Raw genomic sequence first — 20,344 nt, 5'->3', positions numbered from 1 at the left:
AACACTTAGAATGTCCCAGGTCCTGCTTTGAGTATTAGGGTACAAAGAAACATAAGGCCTGATTCCTGTCCGTCTCCCAAGATGGTATGAACTGGGGTGTGCAATGGATCTTATGATGGGATAGAAGTCCTTGCCTGTGAGGGATGCCTGGCTGGCTCAGTCGGAAGAGCATGTGACTCTTGATCTCAGGGTTGTGAGTTTGAGCCCCATGTTGGGTATAGAGATTATTTTTTTTAAAAAGCTTAAAAATAAAAAAAGAAGTCCTGGCCTGTAAGAGCAAAGGGCATCACCCTAGCTCTACCTGTAGCTAATGAGCAACCACTAAAGTTATTCTAAGTCCTTTCTGTCTTTGGAACTCAAACGACAACGATGTTATCATCTCTTATTGCTTATGTAATAGGTTTTTTTTGGTTTGGTTTTTTTTTTAAGGATTGATTTTATTTATTCATGAGAGACACAGAGAGGCAGAAACACAAGCAGAGAGAGAAGCAGCTTCCTGTGGGGAGCCCAATGCAGGACTTGATCCCAGGACCCCAGGATCATGACCTGAGCCAAAGGGAGATGCTCAATCACTGAACCACCAGGCATCCTGTAATAGTTTATTAATGCTAACATATACCCATTTTGTTTTTCAAGGCAAATTTTGTCTCAAGTTGGAATGACTGAAGGTTTACATTCAACCTTGCCTTCTCTCTCTCTCTCTCTCTCTCTCTCTCTCTCTCACACACACACACACACACACACACGGCTTACATTGCCAAGTATCTATCCTGTGCAGGGATTCTGAAAAAGCACATGTCAGCTTCACAAGTTAGCTTACTATCTTCTTTAGGGAATAACATTGACATTCATGAAATAAAATTGACATTAATAAATGCTATAAGACTAGACTAACTTACATAATATCAAGGTCAGATGTATGGTATCTTATATAGGTAGACAGCAGTATTGATTAGAATCACTGGGGAAGGCTATTTGGAGAGTAGAGCAGAACCATTGTTCTAAGGAAGGAATTTTTATAAGACTTAGGTAAATTAAAATGCAGGCTAGGATATTTCCAGATACTGTAGCAGCATAAACAAAGGTACAGTTGGGAGAAAGACTGGCTTGTTTGAGGTTCAGTGAGGACATTGTTCTATGAGAATCTACTTCAGTTTTTGGAGAAAAACCTGATTTAAAGCTATTGAATTAAAGGCAATTTAAGTGCTTTAAATTACAGAATGAGAAATTGAAATTTCATTTGATTGGCAATGGGAAGACATTGCTGAATCTTCTAGAGTGAGAGATGAAGTCTGCGTTCTGCTTTGAAGAGTAAGATTTTGATGGGACAGATTAAGGATGTTCAGAGAGGGGAGCAATCAGTTATTTTGTTTTCCTTTGTGGCAATTGAGATGATGAGGGTCTTAAGATGGCAGTGGGGGAAGTTTTCTCAAGGTAGAATTGCCTGAGAGCAGTGACAGATTGGATGGGTCATAAAGAAAAGAGTTATAAGGCACCTTCTAGATTTTCAGCTTTGATGGCGCAGAGAACGGTGATACCATTGAACAAGAAGGATATTGCAAATTGATTTGAGCAATGGGAAGTGGGTCTGAATTGTATTGATTTGTGTACTTATAGATTTATTTATGTAGTTCCTCGTTTTACAAAAATTTATTTGGGGCAGCTCATATAAATGTATGAACTTCATACCATAAGCATATATTTCTCATTAATCTTCTCAAAAGCCCTGTGAAGTGTGCTATTATCTCCATTGTGCAGATGAGGCTCAGAGAAAATAGGTAATTTGCTCACATAGCATGGCTGGGATTTAAATGTACTTTAAATGCCTAAACCATGGTTTAGCCCCTGAGCTAAACTTCGTTCCTGGGAAGTGACAGTGACATTTCAAAGAGGAAACATCTTGAAGGCATTTGGAAAGGGGAGGAAAGGAAGTGTTTGAGAATTATCAATGTGGGAAAAACAAGATTGTTTGTATTTTCATTGCACTTTATATATGAGATATTGGGGGCAGGGTAAGAGCCCTTCTTTTTACTGAGCATGTGTATATCCTGGATCTCTCCCTCTTGGGAGCTTTTAAGCGACAAGTATCTCTCTTGGTCTTCATCACAGCCCTGGAAACTGCAACTGTTACTGTTCCCTTTACAAATGAAGAAAGTGAAGCTTTAGAGAGTTACATCCAAGCAAGCTGGGAGACTGTGTCATAATTAAGAAGAGTAGTTTTAGTGTCCCACATACTTGAATTTGAATCCTTAGGCCTTTGGTTTCCTAGTCTATAAGATGGGACTAAAATAACAATGTCAGAGATGGAAGCATGAGGTGAGAATGCATGTACTTATTACTAGCATATAGTAAGCACCCCAAAAGTGAGAGCCATTATTACTGTTCTTTTACTGCAAAGTCATAGCTAGAACCATCAAGTTTTCTTCATCACCCATTATACAGTGGTCTTCTCCTGAAATCAAGAATTTGCAGAAATCATAGCAAAATGTGGAAAAGAAGATAGATAGATGAACAGATTAGTAGAACACTCAGTCCTTTTTTAAAGTAATATATGCATATGATTTTAAAAAATGAAATAGTACAACAGGAGAGTATTAAAAGTAGGTTTCCCTCTCAGCCCTGCTAATAGTCCCCCAGTTTCACTCTCCAGAAGCAGATGACAGTAAAGTTTGTTGCTATGTTTCTGTGTTTCTGTCTAGAGGTATTTTATGCATGTAGGAGCAAACACATATAAATATGCTGGGGTTTTTAAATATATTGATAGCATAATAGACACCATGTTCTATTCTCTGATCTTTTTATTTTTTCCTTAAGTAAGCTCTAGGCACAACATGGGGGCTTGAACTCACAATCCCTGAGATCAAGAGTCAGCCAGGCACCCTGGGTGATCTTTTATAAAATTAAACTAAAGCTCTTTTTTTTTTTTTTTTTGTAGTAGAGTAACAGATTATGGATGAATGCTTGCTATTTGGAGAATTATGTTGGTATTTTTTTTAATTTTTATTTATTTATGATAGTCACAGAGAGAGAGAGAGAGGCAGAGACACAGACAGAGGGAGAAGCAGGCTCCATGCACCCGGAGCCTGACGTGGGATTCGATCCCAGGTCTCCAGGATCGCGCCCTGGGCCAAAGGCAGGCGCCAAACCGCTGCACCACCCAGGGATTCCCTATGTTGGTATTTTTATGAGACAAAAACTCAGAAGTAAATGGAAGAAGTTTAGGGGCACCTGGCTGGCTCAGTCATTTGAGTATTTGACTCTTGATCTTGAGGTGGTAAGTTCAAGTCCCACGTTGTGCATAGAGTTTACTTTCACAAAAAGTAAGAAGTTTCAAATCAGCAACTAGTGACCTTTAAGTCAACCATTCAGAACTTTATAAATACTACTCCATTGTCAGGACTTGTAAACCAAACAAAAAAGTTACTCAAATGGAGAGATGAAGATTATTGTGAAAAATAAGATGAACTCTTTTATATGTTGATACATTCGGGGGAGTATCTGGGACCTAGCTTCTTAATTCAGGGTTTGGACTGGTCTTTAACAGAAATGTTCATTTTCTCACTTCCTGACTTACTCCTCTAACACAACCCACTTTGGAATGGTTAGGACTTTCTGTGTCAGAGGGGTTTACAGGAAAGGATCTGAACCTTGAAAACTTGAGAAGGTCTCAAGGTCTAGCAACTACTTTTTACAGTGGGGGGAATTAGGCTTTGCTTGCCTCTGTGAAAATTTGTTTCCTTGATTTAATATGAGTGTCAAGTACTGGCTGCAGTTAAAGAAATCTGTGGTCTCTGTTCAAGTTGGGAGCGTGTTCAAGTTTGGGCTCTTAAGCCCAAAGAGTAGTTGTTAACATCCCACTTGGACCGAGCCTTTGTATTTTGCCTCTGGCTCTGTCAGGGAAGGGACACCACTGTAGGGGTGTTGAGTGTTCTTCCCAGAATAAACTAAAATATAAAGTAGAAGAAGCTGCAGGAATGTGCAAAAAGAAAGGATGATTCTGGTTTATGTGACAATTTTTGGCACTTGGGAGTTTAAGAGAGTTCCTCAGCTACTTTATTATTTCAGCTGAAACACCCCTTCTTCTCTTTAGGGAAGAAAAACAGAGAAAAAGGCTTGGCTTCTGGTCCTTGTTTATCTTCTAGCTGACTAGGGAACCCAGGACAAATTACTAAGAACTTTCTAGTCCTTAGTTTTATTTATTTGGAAAATGAAGATTTAGAATGAGAGATTTCTTCAAGATGCTACAATATCTTTTTCTTATTTGACAGAAATTATGTTTTTTTTTAATCCCCCAAAGAATACCCCCGAGAAGTATGTAGAGATAAATTAAAGCTACCTCTAAAGAATTTAATTCCTGGTTGCCCAGTAACCATTAAATCCTTCAGTCAGGCGACAATGACATTCTTGCCTTGAGACAAGATTTAGCCCTTTCTGAACTTACCTTCGGGCTATGTTGCAGAAGTTTATTTGTAAGTTAGTTGCTTACAACTTGGAATAAAATGTGTTATAAATGGGGTTTAGGTCCCCAAGTCACAGAATCTTATTACTCTCAGAGTGCCTGATGGACTGTGTAGTCTGAGTAGAACGCAGCTAATGTTTCTGTGGGGGAAAAATGCTTTTGGGGTAGACACGCATTACTGTGGTCGGCTCCTCTATTCCCGAAGCTTCAAAGCTTCGAAGCTTCTCTGGATAAAAAGAACTGAACATTTACATCAGAAGAGGTCTAATGACCTTCTTGGTCACTCCACCACCCATCTAGCCTGTTAGCTTTTCTCTCTTTGGTCCTTATTTTCCTCTGCGCAAAGTTTTATTTTTTTTTAATATTTTTAAATTGTATTTGACAGAGAGAGAGAGCGAGTGCGCAAGCACACAAGCAGAGGGAGCCAGAAAGGGAGAATCAGACTCCCTGCTGAGTGCGGAGTTCAACACTGGGCCCCATCCCAGGACCCTGGGACCATGACATGAGCCGAAGACGGATGTTTAACCAACTGAGCCACCCACGCATCTCGTTTGTGCAGTTTTTCTATTAGGTGTTGGCTTCCCTGCACCATTCCTCACTCTCTGCCCCCTGCCCAGAGTCATGGTCCTCCTGAGGGTACTTCCCATCACCCTCACGCTGATTAGGGTTGCAAACACACAGGGCGAGTAAATACCCATTTCTCCTATAGTGGAGAAGTCTGAGAGGCCATCAAGGGCTTTGAGTGTCAGAAAGATTTGACCTTGAATCCAGGCTCCGGGATGCAGCCCTAGGGCAGTTACTAGACAAGTCTGAGCTTTATTTCACTTGTCTTTAACAAGGTCCATAATATAGGGACGCCTGGGTAGCTCAGTGATTGAGCATTTGCCTTTGGCTCAAGTCATGATCCCCAGGTCTCTGGATGGTCTCCAGATGGAGTCCCACATCGGGGTCCCTGCTGGGAGCCTGCTTTTCCCTCTGCCTGTGTCTCTGCCTCTCTGTGTATCTCATGAATAAATAGATAAAATCTTAGAAACAAACAACAAGGTCTGTAATATAGGACTCGGGACACTGTGAGGACTCGGTGGCATCAGGTACATCTAGCACAGGCCCCTGAGCACTCAGTCCATCTTAGCACTCCTTTTGCTGTTGGCTCACCACCTCTCTTTTCCCCTTAGAGTCTATGGGGAATAATTGGACACAAAAAGGGCTGAAGTAAAAGTCATCTAAGTTTTAGGTTTAAAAAAAAAAAAAACTGCTTTAAGCTTGTCCCCGAGTACTTTTATCCTGGAGTGTGAGGAGAATAAGAGTAGGTCAGATAGAATGAAAGCAGAGGTGAGGGGAGAGAGAAACAAAGAGGTGGAAGAGGGGGGAATGGTTCCTGCCTGCTAGAAAATCGGTGGCCGCCCCAAAGCAGGGCAAGCCCTCGACACCTGCTGCCCAACAGAACGGGGAAAGGGGGCCACTCACTGATTCCTGCGGCTTCAGGGCTGTCTGTGACATGTTTAGAGGACTTTGTGGTGTCTGCCTCATTTGGGGATTGAACCCTTACACTGGCCAAATGAGAGAAGACATGCTTTGTATCAGGCAGCTTCCGAGGGCAACAGAATTTGGAGATGATCGAGACTCTGTTCCCTGAACACTGACAGTTTTGTGTCTTGATTCAGATGTATGTGGTTCCATCCCTAAGGCATCCTTTCTTATTAAAAGCATCTCCGTCTCTGTCAGGGGATAAGGCAGTCCATTATCAAATGAAAAGCTCCTGCCATTGATTAATTTTAATAACAGCTGCAGCTGCTGAATGATTGCTCTTTTTTAAAAAAACAATGATTTACATATTAGCATCTTTATCAGGATCTAATCAGGAGTATTTAGTCTCCAGAGAAATTAACATGTAACACGGCAAAGAAAACACTCTGTCACATGCTTCATTTTTATCAACGTACCTTAAGTTGGATGCGTGGGCAGTGGGAGGCATGTCACCTGGTCCCCTCCCCGGGAAAGAGTACAAAATGCAGAAATGGGCACATGTATTCCTAGATGCTTAAATATCCTGAATTGTGTACTATCTTGAGCTAATTACTCCGGCTTAAGGATTCAGCAACGTTTCTTCTTCCCCTTCGCAAACAACAGCAGTGATGACGTTAAAAACCCAAAGTATTTTCCCTGGTAAGATTGAAGTGTGAGTACCCACTGGCCTAAGGTAGTAATGTTGCAGAAGGGTTTTTTGCAAGAAGGTTCATTTGCCTTCCCCATGATAATGAAGGTCAGATTTCCACTGATGTTCATGTTGGCCTCTTTTTTAAAAAGATTTTATTTATTTATTCATGAGAGACACACAGAGAGAGGCAGAGAGCAGGCTCCATGCAGGGAGCCCGAAGTGGGACTCAATCCCAGATCCCGGGATCACGCCCTGAGCCAAAGGCAGGCACCCAGCCACTGAGCCACCCAGGTGTCCCGATGTTGGCCTCTTTCTTACTTATGAAGGGAGTGTGACTGTTGGGGACCAGAAAAATGGAGACAGGGATCCCTGGCTGGTGCAGCGGTTTAGCGCCTGCCTTTGGCCCAGGGCGCGATCCTGGAGACCCGGGATCGAATCCCATGTCGGGCTCCCGGTGCATGAAGCCTGCTTCTCCCTCTGCCTGTGTCTCTGCCTCTCTCACTCTCTCTGTGTGTGACTCTCATAAATAAATAAAAAAAGAAAAAAAAAAGAAAAATGGAGACAGGCAAAGGATGCAAATCATTTTCCATCGGAACCTAAAACTTACACTTCAGATGAAGGATAGATTGAGGAATCTTAATTTGGGTTTCAAAACTTCTGAGTAGTTGAAAGTTACCAATGCCTTTTCTTTTTTAAATAACTTTCATCTTAAGAGCTATGAGCAAGAAAGATGCTACCTGGCTTTAAAGAGGTTTTGCACTAATGAGATAAAGATAGGAACATATCTAAAGAGTTAATGAAAAATTAGTTACTTATGAGTGTTCATACATAAGTAGACATTAACTTCCAGAGAAATATATATTTAAAAATTCTAATCCTTATCTTACATCTGGGCACAGTCAGACTTGTTAACATCCCATTCAAAACAAATGTCTAGTTAGACCTTCTGCAGATCTATTTATGTCTAGAAGACTGCCTTATTCACATAAGCCCTCTCTTACAACGTTGTTTTAAATTAAATTAACTGTCAAGCTGTCCTGCATCACTGGCAGTACCTGGTAGCAAGGGTGGGGAGCTCTGTGATCTGAGATCTCTTTTTTTCTCCCCTCCAAGGAGGATTGCAGGGGATGGATGATGCTCTGCAATTGGTATTCGGCATTCTGTTGATTACAGTTCAATTAATGTGTCAGTTAGAAATACATTTTGCCACAAGTAAGAAAATATCTGACCAACTGTATCTCAGCCACATTGGGGTCTATGTTTTTTGTATAATCAGACTTCTGGAGACAGTAGAGCACCAAGGAAGAGTTCCATGGTACGCCATCAGAGATGTGAGCCTCTGTTCTGCAGTACCTTCTTTAGTGACAGATAATTGGCCTCATGGTTCCATGATGACTGCTGCCCCCCCACCCCCGGCAGGAAGAAGGAAAAAGGACCTTCCTCCTCTGAGGCTCTTTCTTTCTTTCTTTTCTTTCTTTTCTTTTCTTTCTTTCTCTCTCTTTCTTTCTTTCTTTCTTTCTTTCATTCATTCATTCAGATTTTATTTATTTATTCATGAGAGACAGAGAGAGAGGCAGAGACATAGGCAGAGGAAGAAGCAGGCTCCCTGCAGGGAACCCAATGCAGGACTTGATCCCAGGACCCCAGAACCATGACCTGAACCAAAGGCAGAAGCTCGACCACTGAGCCACCCAAGTGCCCTGTCTCTTTTTCTTTCAGTTTTGGAAAAGGAAACCCTTCCTTCCCTGCACATGTCTTCTCCAGCACTGGCAAAACTGCATCCCCTTGGCTGCCCTTGGCTGGCTTAGAGAGAATTGACATCAACCAACCTTTGTAGTAGAGAAAGACCAGGAAGAAAAAAATTGAAAACGAGTGTTTAGTAAACCAACCTTAGAGAATCTGCCACAGTTAAATACATCTGACCCCTCTTTCTCACTCATAAGCATTCTCTTTCAATGGCCCTTTGTCTTTCTCCCTTCATTCTAACTCCTCTATATCTTGGGAAAGTCTTAATATCTTTGTGAGGTGTGTTTCAAAAAGGAAGCCCAAGCTCCGGCTCTAAGGGGTAAGCAAGAGAATCATTCCAGTGATTCACCTGCAGCAGTGGGAAATGGTATTGTTTGAAGAGAAATCAGTAGAATTGAGGTCATCAATAGCTGAAACCTGGCACAAGTAGGCAAGTTCCTTTCAGAATCTCATTCAATTCAAACCACATTTATTGCACACCAGCATTTATTGCCCTGGGTGCAGTAAACTAAACACAATCTCTTCTGAAGTCCCCGGTTCCTTTTCCCATCTTTTCTTCCTCAACTATAAGAATGAAAGGTAAAGCTGCTGCTAATTAGTCATATCATTTATGTTTTATCAGTATTCGTATAGATTTTATGTTTATTGTATATTGAGTATTTAATTTCACTTTTACCCTTCGTGGGCTCACTTGGAAATTCTTGATGAATTTGTGTGTTAGTGAATTCTTAGTGGACACTAAGTGTCATAAATAACCTACCTTATGTGGAAAATTTTCAGTTCCATTAACCTGAAAAATGTTCACTGGAATACACCTTAAGTCATGTGGAAAACTACTTTTGTGTTCGGTGTATAAAAATTGTACATGCGGGATCCCTGGGTGGCGCAGCGGTTTGGCGCCTGCCTTTGGCCCAGGGCGCGATCCTGGAGACCCGGGATCGAATCCCACGTCAGGCTCCGGGTGCATGGAGCCTGCTTCTCCCTCTGCCTGTGTCTCTGCTTCTCTCTCTCTCTCTGTGTGTGACTATCATAAATAAATAAAAATTAAAAAAAAATTGTACATGCCATCAAACAGATTGTATGCTTGTGTGTGTATATAAGTATGCTCACATAACCAGGGTTTTCTGTGTGTATCTACTACTTGGCACATGACAAATAGCCAGGAAATACATACTGGTTTTGTGTGAGTGAATACTATCTTTTTCTTTCCCCATGTTTTTAGAAGCCTGCATCTTTACCCATCAGTACACGGGTTAGGCCCATAATAGGTGCTTAGATAAATGTTAATTGATAATTTGAAGATGTGTAAGTAATTGTTACTTGATGAAATGTAATCAGTAGACTGATTGAGGTTTTGGTTCTGCCTTCCCATCCATTCTTGTACTGGAAAAGCAAATGTATTCAGGCGGTATTTTTGGTGGCAAAATCATTTAGTTTGAATGCATTAGCCAAAGGTGGAGTCCAAAGAATTAAGAGCTGGAAAGTTTTTGGAAAACCCAGTTAGAACTTTCCATAGAGTGATCTGAGTGAGGGCCAGATAACAGCTAGTGATTGGAGGAACTTGACAGTGAGAGTTTTGACAAGGACAGGAAACAGACAGTGTAACTGAAGGGTAACCATACAAGTTTGAGTAAGAAAAAAGGAGTGGTCTTGCTGAGGCTGGAATCTCAGAAGAAATGCCTGGGGTTGGGGGGGGTGGCTAAGTGTGGCTGGGCGGGACCTGGGGCAACCTGAAAAGCTTCTATTAGGGCAAATGAGCCTCAGCCTCTTCTCTTGTCATGTAGCAATGTGAGTCCTTACCTTCTTCCGGAGAAAGGGACAGTGGGAAGCCTCCAAATTGTTAACTCTTGGCAAATCAGTCAGCAGTTCAGAAAACCAGGATGTGAGCCCAAACCCACCAACCGAACAAAAGCCAAAAGCCCATCTGTGGACTAAACTCAGCCAGTTTGTGACCTCTGGTCTCTGGTTACCAGAGAAATAATTGAAAGAGTTGGGAGTCTTGGGAAAAAGATCTTCTGTTGAAATCCTGGAAGATAAGGGAAAAACAAACAAAACAACAACAACAAAGCAAGCTGAGAAGCTGAGACCCAGATAGAAACTTGGGGATTTTAGGGAAATCTTGTTGAGTCATTCTAAAACTGGAAACCGAGGAAGATGAGGCTGCTAGCATGAAAGGGAATGAAGTCAATTACCACCGTGTCCTTTTATCATTAAAGTAGGTTGTGTGCGGACACCCCAGCTGTGACAAAGGAGGTTGGGTTTGAAATAGGCAGTGTTAAGCCTATTGCGCAGAAAAAGTATGCTTTTCCAATCCCCCAAAAATAGGGCATACAATTTTTAAAAAACTATTTTTGGGGGTGCCTGGGTGGCTCAGTTGCTTGTGTGTCCGACTCTTGGTTTTGGCTTAGGTCATGGTCTCAGGGTCATGGGATTGAGCCCAGTCAGGCTCCACACTCAGCGGGGAGTCTGCTAGAGATTCTCTCCCTCTCCCTCTGCCTTTTCCTGCTGGCGCACACGCTCTCTCTCTCTCTCTCTCTCTCTCTCTAAAATAAGAACATAAAAAATCTTAGAAAAAAGGCTTGTGAATTTAGTTATATGGAAAGCTGTACAGAGGTATAAAAATTAAGTCACATTTGATAAGTTAGAATGACTCACCTTTATTATAAAGAATAAAATGTAATTAAACCATCTCTGCCCCAGAGAATCTGGGATGTGTGCTTATTTCTGAAGAGAGAGCACGGTGAGATTGGTTAATTAATGAAGTTGAAAATGAAATGAAGGGAGGTGGATGAGGGGGGTAAGTCGAGAAGTTCCTGGAACTGGGATAGTTCTGTGCGGAGTTGGGTTGCCCACATCAGACTGAGGAACAGACACGGGAGGGCAGTGACAGAAGGTTCTGAGTCAAGGGGAGCCTAGTACGCAACCGTGAACTGTGTGACTGTCTCTGGGCAGGAGGGAGGCAAGAAGGGAAGCGCACTGTCTTCATTAGGTGTGGTTACAGTTGGGGCACGAAGAAGATGATAAGTAAGGCTGCTCAGTGATTGACGACTGGCTGATTTGGTGACCTTGCTGATTGAAGCACCTTCTGATGCTAAGGATGGCAAATTGGGAGTGCTTGGGGAGAAGCACTTTTTTTCAATGAGTCAACAGAAGAAAAAAAGGCAGACTTAACTGTGGAATTTGGGAGTAGGGAACAGGGAAGGATTTACATTCTCTGTGTATGCTGGCATGGCACTTAAGCCTCAACTCTGTTTTCCATGCCTTATCTCACTCCCAAGCTTAGTTATTCCTCACTCCCCCATGTCTGGTGCTGCTCCTCCTGAGATTAAACCTCCAGCCTTCTACGGGGTGAAGCAGAAGGAGGTGACTGGGATGCTTGGCGGCATAGAGTGGGGGAGAAAGTGTTTGGGGCTCCAAAGGCCAATGATGCTTGTGTTTTCAGCCACATGACCACCTTCAGAAGAACCTGCAGCCTGTCATTTTTGAGATGCCTTGGTGGTGTAAGTTGGCATGCTTCTTATTAGCCCCCAGCCCCTCAATTTGGCTTTCTGCCCCTCATAGTAATTTCGCCTTGGGATTTCCCTGGTCTCCTAAATCACCACCACCAGATCATCTACCAGGGTTCCAAGGTACTGGAGGTCTCGTCTATTCTCCTAACCAGTTTTGTCTCTTTTCTTTTGGGTAATTGTCAGTTTTACTCCTTTTACTGTCATCCTAGTAAAGTTTCGGGAATAAGGACAAGGAAACGAGGCCATTCCATCTGTCTTATTTAACTGGGATTCCCAAGACCTCACTTTTCATATTATGTACAGGGCCCTGCCTACCTGTCAGGCCTCATGGGGGCCATTCTTCCTCCTTGTCATCTGACATTTCAACAATACTGCCCTTAAGACCCTTCATGGTCCATGCTCTTGACTACTTGGGAGCCTCCTTAACATGTGCTGGCCTTTTATTTTGTTCTCCCCCTCTTTGCCCAGTTAACCCCCATCACCCTCTAGATCTTTGCTAAAACCTTCTTTCTCAGATAAGCCTGCCTGGCCTGTGGTTCCCTCTGCGTGCTCTCAGAACATCTTGAAAGGACACATGGAGTGATTAAGGGTAGATGAAGGTCTTGTAAAAAGCTATAAACCAGTTTTGTTTAAACAGTCTTTTTTCATCATTAGTATTATTTTGCATGCATTATTTTTTGGTGGGCATGGTTTTAAGAATTAGCGCCCCAGTCCTTCTGATTGGAAGCCAAAATAAAAGGAACGTGGCACAGCAGCATCAATAGAAGTCAGCTCTTTGCTATCTGGGGGAGATGTCAGGCTCCCAAAATGGCATTTATGTATGTAGGTATGTATGTATGTAATATCACATCTACATCCTGAATGGGGCTTGAACTCACAATCCCAAGATCAAGAGCCACATGCTCTACTGACTGAGCCAGCTAGCACCCCCAAAATGGTGTTTAAGATACACAGTTCTCCTAGAAAAACTTTACGTGGGCCACTTGTTACAGAAGCTGCTTCGGCAACAAATCTTTTACCAGAGCAGGAAACTGCTAGGAGCAAAACTAATTTGAGTATCAACTCTTTCAGGATAACAGTGTTGCCAAGAAGTAGTGAGAGTCGGCTGAGGAAGGCCAAGCCAGAGGAGGGAGCCAGAAAGGTGTTGAGCAACCCACAGTCAGGATTTTGTGCTTTTTTTTTTCACAGTTGAACTTCTCGATTTTTTTATTTTTTATTTTTGGTTTGTAACCTGTTTCTCTCTTCTGCAGTTCGAAGTCTACCACATTGGTGCCACCCTGGAATACTTGGTTGCTTCTCTCTTCTTCAGTTTTTAGAAAAATTCTAGAGTATGGTACCGTTTTACTTCTGGAAACATAACTTGGTAGTAATTATAAATTCACAGACTCAACATTCTGCAGTTGTGCAAGTATGAATGTGTAATTCCTATTTCTCTCTGTGTAGATTTATTTTATCCACCTTTGAGTAAAGCTCTGTGTTGATGGTGAGGTTTTAATGAGTTTAGATTTTAAAAGGCCTCAAATACATTTTTTAAATTATAGGTCAAGTATAATCTATTAATGTACCTCTTCTTTCTCAGCTGAGTTTTTAAAGATAGTCCCAGAAATCATACCTGTTGTTGAAGAGTTCCCAGTAATTCTACGTTGTGCTCTAAAACTTCTGAAGCCTGGACATCTTGGCTTAATTTGCTTTCAAGGCAGACTTGGTTTAAGTTACTCTGTTTATCTCCAGCCTCATTAAGACCTGTGGTTCTTGTCTCTTCTAGTGAGTATGAGCTGGCAAGAAGAATACCTGCCATGTGGAGAGTCCATTAGAACACTAGAGGAAGAGTGAGGCCGGGGAATGAATGTGAGATATAATCTCATATGTAAAAATCTGCCACCTTCCTGTAGCGGAAGGGGTGTCCCGGGAGATGGCCTCATTTTGGCTGCTTTGGAAAATGATTCAAATAGACATGCAGTAGTAGTTTAATTCATATTGTATGCCAAACACTCAGGTTGGAACAGTACCAAAAATGATCATGATTCCTCGAATTTGTATTTTTCACTCATGATCACCTGACTGATTTGGATTACATTTCTTCTGGGAAACAGAGTTGGTAGGAAGAAACAAAGACCACAGTGCTAATTTATCTGTTGGAATAATCTTTAGCCATCCAGCTCTTTCCACTCATTAATTTTATGAGGTCATTATCATTCTTTCTACCTAATAGATAAACATACTAAAACTTTGGGCCTTTCTAAAAGTCTCCACAAGCCATTGGAAAGCTGGACTGAAATACTCCTCATTTTAAATTCTAGACCTCGGTTTAGACAGAGATAGCAGCATTTTTGAAGTGTGATCGAACATCAGAACCCAGCTGTAAAACTGAAACGAAAAACACAAAAACAAACAAAAAAGGGAAATGAAAGGGTCTAGCGTTTTATTTCTCTATTTTCCAGGTTTTCCCTTGACTTTAAATGTTGAGATGGTTTTCACTATTTTTGCAAGCGCATGGCCAACATGAGTAGATTTGAGCTGCCGTTCCACTTTGCTGGAATTTGATACCTTCCACTACTATCTTCCACAGAATGGAAGTAAAAATCTTCAAGCAGACAGAGTTACCAAAGTCAAGAGAAATTCACAGGCTAAGCAAAGAGGCGAGACCCCCCCCCCCATTACTTGTTTTGTGCTTCAGAATAAAAGCCAAATGGACCATGACTTTAGTAGCTGGTGAGTCAACTTGAGAAGGTAGATGGTTTGATATCTGCCCTTGTTCCTTAAGTTTTTAGATTTGTCTATTTTTAGGCTAGAACCCGCCCTGGATGAAATAATTCAAGTCATGAAGAGGAATGTTCACTTCAGCATTTTTATCCTTCTGAAGTGTGCTTTCTACCAGCTGCCATGGAAACATTGTGTAACTTGTTTCTTGGATAGTCTCACTCCTCTCAAGTTCCGGGTTCCGGTTGTTGAGCGCTGGTGAGCTCATTACAACTTGGATCCAAGTCCTGGAAAGGCAGCTCCCAGGGAAAGTGGAGGCCAACCTCCCACAAGGGACACAGGGCTTCAGCTTTATTGGGCTTGCATACTTGAGCTACCAGGTCAGCTCTAGCCTCAGCCCCGGACAATGTCACTTTGTCCGCAGCTGTACCCTGTCTTGAGGTTTCTGTGTGCCTCCTACATACTTTCACAAGGCAGAGACTTAACTCTTCCAGCTGTAAGCCAGAGGGAGTGGTACTGCGGATTCCTAGCAACACATGCAGACTCAAACAACACAGATGATTATCTCTCTCTCCAGTAGGGCTTTCAGGGCACCAGAACTGTGTTGTAATTCAGAGATGGTTACTGGATAAAAATGTGTATGGCTTCTGTTGTGTTATGATGAAAAGTAGGCATTTTCCTAACTTCTTTCTTCTCCTATTTCCAAGTCACTGAGAACAGTGGTGAGATCGGACCATGGTGCATAGAAATCTGGCAGCAGAAGGCAATGGGTTGGGGGTATGCTGAATGGGTGTCAGAGAAGATGACCTCAGGACAGAATGCCATACTTAGGGGGACGTGGAAGGGAACAAAGTTTGAACTGCTTTAGGGAAGCTGAGAGCACTGCTAGAGCAGGAATGTACCAGATGCTTGTCTCGGATAGTATTCCATAGTGAACCACACCCTGAAAGAATCAGATCATCCTTGCCTCTCCCACTTGGATTTGTAGTGTCTGGAGGAATTTACCAATTCTTGAAATAAACTGAAATCTGGATGAAGCTTCTGGCCTCATTTAGATCATTTGTCCTGAATTCTGAATAGAACCAGGAAAATTGGGAAGAGGGTAGAATTGGGGTTGTAAGAGAAGGATCTTAGTTTTAGGAAAGAAGGAAGATAGCAGGAAACTAGACCAATGAGTTAAGAGGTATCTGAAAAGGAGTATTAGAGAGAGAGAAGAGAAAGTATCTTCTTTTAAGATGTGTGATTGACACAGGGTTCACATCCACACTTTAAGTCCATGAATGAAGGGGAATTTGGAGTTGGAAGCCTATTCTTTGGAAACTGCTATGGCATTGTGGTGAGGATCAGAGTGCTCTGTACTTGACAGGAAGTATGTTTCTGTGTTTCTGCGTCACTTATTTTATAAAAAGCCAAAGGGGCTTCTTTATGAGCATGTGAAGGAACCCTCTGCTCCCGAGTATAGGGAAAGTCTGATCATACTGGCGAATGGTGTGACACTAGTCTAGAGGGGAGCACAGGAATTCATATCTTGTGGACTAGTGCCACAAGACATGGTTGGCCGAGCCCACCCAAAAAGGTAAGCGGTGATGACCAGGGAAGAGAGACAATGGAGGAACCACTACTCTCAGGGATGAAGAGACATTGAGGGACAATCAGGGATGTAGATAAATCCAATTCTACTGAGCAGAGAACAAATGCTAGGGAAAAGGCAGTTCACTTGGCAGAAAAGGAATTGTTCCTATCGCCTTTGAGGACGCTCTTAATAAACGGAGTACTTTTTATTGGTGTTCGTCATAAATAAGAGACTCATAAGTATATTCCAGAGGTGAATTTTTGGTCTAATTGATCATGATTGCCATTTTTTAAAGACTTTCTTTCTTTCTTTCTTTCTTTCTTTCTTTCTTTCTTTCTTTCATTAATTAATTATTTATGAGAGACACACAGAGAGAGGCAGAGACATAGGCAGAGGGAGAAGCAGGCTCCCTGTGGGGAGCCCAATGTGGGACTCAATCCCAGGACCCTGGGATCATGACCTGAGCCAAAGGCAGATGCTCAACCACTGAGCCACCCAGGTGCCTCGATCATGATTGCCATTAAATAATGTCCTAAAAACCCACAAAATGGAACTTAGAAAAGCAAAAGACAGCATAGGTCCTTGTGAAGAGTTCATACTTGAACTTTAAAAACACAGAACAAGGTGGCTCAGCGGTTGAGCATCTGCCTTTAGCTCAGGGCGTGATCCCAGGATCCAGGATCGAGCCCCACATCGGGCTCCTTTCGGGGAGCCTGCTTCTGTCACTGCCTCTCTCTCTCTCTCTCTGTGTGTGTGTGTCTCATGATTAAATAAATAAAATCTTTTTTTATAAAATATATATTTTTTAATTTTTATGTATTTATGATAGTCACAGAGAGATAGAGAGAGGCAGAGACACAGGCAGAGGGAGAAGCAGGCTCCATTCCCCGGGAGCCCGACGTGGGATTCGATCCCGGGTCTCCAGGATCGCGCCCTGGGCCAAAGGCAGGCGCCAAACCGCTGCGCCACCCAGGGATCCCTAAATAAATAAAATCTTTAAAAAAAAAAACACGGAACAAGAAACTCTGTTAAAATGTATAATTAAAGAATTGATTGTACCTGAAGGTCCATATGGACCACCCGGGCTCTTATTAAAATGTTGATTCTGATGCGTAGATCTGGGTGGGACGTATGATTCTATACTTCCAACAAGCTCCAAAGAGATATTGATGCTTTTGGTCCTCAGATCACACTTTGGGTAACAAGGACCCACACAGGTTCTCTTTGATATGCGCACGTGCACATTGGTAGCCATGCAAAGTTAGATGTAATTTAACTTATCCATGCCTACCTACCTACCAGTTTGTAATGAAAGCAAGTCTCAGGACAAAGCTCCTTCACAAAAGAACATTTATTAGCCAGAGGGCACAAAACAGCCTTAAAGTGTACGCAAAATGCAAAGTGAAGTCACAACCCTGCCTTTGTGGGGAGATCCTCACACCACACACTAGCCAGGGCTCTGTAACACGGTGGTTCTCAAAGAGTGGTCCCTGGACCAGCAGCATTAGAATCACCTGGAAACCTGATAGAGATGCACATTCTCAGACCCTCTCCAGATCTATGGAATAGGAAAATCTGGGAGCAGGGCCTGGGAATCCATATTTTTAACTAGCTACAGCCCTACCCCAGTAATTCTGATGTGTGCTCCAGTTTGAGAATTGCTGCCCTAACAGCGGGATTCCGTTGAGCATCTAATTGAATTCAGGCAACCAACAATTCAGCGACCTACAGGTGGACATTTTGGAATCCAGCCCATGGCACCATTTCTATAGATGGAGAGCCTGTTAGATTCTTCTCATATCCTGATAATAAAAGGGCAGGGGCTATTTCTAAACCTTTTTCAACAGTCCTCATATTTTGCAAACCACTAATATCGCCAATGCAAACCTATCTAACATTAATTAGGATAATTAATGAATCCCCCAGTGTAATAGCAGCTAAATATAACTGAAGTATAGGGTGGCCACCTCTGGAGTAGGCTTGTTTGATGAACTGCTAGCCACCCACCCCAACAGCGTGCATGCCTGATTAAGACAGCTGACCAAAAAAAAAGCTGACCACCTCTGTGTTGTAGCTTAACCTCACACACACACACACACACACACACACACACACACACACACACACACACACACCCCAGATTGTACTGTCCATGTGAGGATTTACTTAAAACTCTGCAAACCTGCTTAATGAAGGCGTAATCTACATACAATAAAATGCATCCATTTTAAGTGCATAAGTAGAGTTTTGACAAATGTATACACTCAAAAACCTACACACCAATCAAGATACGTTAACATTTCAATCACCTAAAACATAAGCTTGTGTTTTTTGAAGTCAGTTGCCCACCCCAACCCCACTCCAGGCTACCAGCTTAGCCGTGTTCTGCCAATGCAGGTGAGGTTTGCCTGTTTTAGCTTTTCACCTAAGTGGTGTCAAACTGTATTTACTCTTCTCATCTGGCTTCTTTTTAAAATTAAGTAATTAATTTATTCAATCATGAGAGATACAGAGAGAGAGAGGGGGGCAGAGACACAGGCAGAGGGAGAAGCAGGCTCCATGCAGGAAGCCAGATGTGGGGACTCGATCCTGAGACTCCAGGATCACGCCTGGGCTGAAGGCAGGTGCTCAACTGCTGAGCCACCCACGTGTCCCACGTCTGGCTTCTTTTACTCTGCATCATCATCAATATTTCAGGACGGTTGGTGTATGATCAATCAGTATTTAGTTCCTTTTCATTGCAGATTAGTGTCCCACTGTAGGACTGTATCACAGTCTGTTTATTCCTTCTCCTGTTGGTTTGTTGCCAGGTTTTAGCTGCTATGGATATAGCTACTACTGTGGGCATTCACGTACACATCTTTTTGTGCAAACGTTTGTATTTCTTTGTGGTAAATGTCTAGGAGTGGACTATTTGGGTCATAAGAGGGATGTATGTTTCATTCCATGGGAAGCTGCTAAACTGGTTTTTTGAAGTGGTGATACTAGTTTATATTCCCAGCAGCATTGTATGGAGAGGTCCAGTCGCTGCACATCCTCGCCAGCATTTACTACTGTTAGTCTTTTGTATCATAATGCTGAATGTTTTCAAATAAATTACAGACGCTGTTTTTCCGTCCTCTAATGTCCGTTCAGGTGTTTGCGTTCAGTCTCTGCAAAGGCCATAGAGCTAATGATAATGTTGACGGGGGCAGCCCCGGTGGCTGAGCGGTTTAGCGCCGCCTTCAGCCCAGGGTGTGATCCTGGAGACCCGGGATCGAGTCCCATGTCAGGCTCCCTGCGTGGAGCCTGCTTCTCCCTCTGCCTGTGTCTCTGCACCCCCCCCCCCCGTGTCTGTCATGAATAATTAAATAAAATCTTTAAAAAAATAATGTTGACCGAGGCCACATGGATATGCATTGCGTTATTTCCGTTTTCTGACCCCCGCTTAGAATTGGTTTTGTAGCTGTCATGCGATTATGGCGGTTAGACATGTTTGCCAGTGTGTTTTGTTCTCTTTCTTTCCTTCTTTTGTTCATTTCTTCATTCCATCTGTCACTAGTCCACTGGCTGTAGTAGATCTGCTTTATTCAGAGAACAGTTGTAAGTCACTGGAAAAGATGATAGAAGTAGGAGACAGAGTACTTGACTTCAAGGAGCTTTTTGCAGCTGGGTTCCTGAAACCTAACTCCACAGACATGCCAGCAAAAACCTAAAGCCTCATGTATTTCAAGGCTTGCACACACTTGAGTAGGGGCATCGTATCAAAAAAGCTCTGTGCTGGGTAAGGTGAGTTGGGGCTTGGTGGACAGGTGGTTTAGAAACCACAGTAGCAGAGATAATTGAGATGTTTGTGTGCACTGAGTATTAGAATGGTTGCACCTAAGCGTATAAATGCATTGTTTATTTTAGTCCTAATTACATTTAAAAATACATCTCACATGCATAGACACACATATGTTGGATAAGAAACTCTCAAAATGCTAACAGTGCATCTGTTTGGGCAATGGGATTATGGATGATTTGTTTATGGGATTTTATATTTGTCTTTGATTTCTAAGTTTGCCACAGTGAGCATGTGTAACTTTTATAATCAGAAAAAAATATGAAGTGGGTGGTGAGCATTATTAAGGAGGATGCGTGTTGTGATAAGCACTGGGTGATGTATGTAAGTGATGAAGCACTAAATTCTGTACCTGAAACTAATATTGCATTGTGTG

General features: G+C 42.4%; 1 protein-coding gene across 10 annotated transcripts in view; it reads left to right on the top strand.

Moving 5' to 3' along the window:
* Positions 1–20,344, top strand: part of DMD (dystrophin) — a 2,057,113-nt gene that overhangs the window by 1,928,728 nt on the left and 108,041 nt on the right. The window lies entirely within an intron of this gene.

The sequence above is a fragment of the Vulpes lagopus genome, chromosome X (assembly GCF_018345385.1).
Source record: "Vulpes lagopus strain Blue_001 chromosome X, ASM1834538v1, whole genome shotgun sequence".
Taxonomy (NCBI): Eukaryota; Metazoa; Chordata; class Mammalia; order Carnivora; family Canidae; genus Vulpes; species Vulpes lagopus.
The sequence above is the reverse complement of the archived record's forward strand: the minus strand, read 5'-3'. Positions and strand labels throughout refer to the sequence as shown.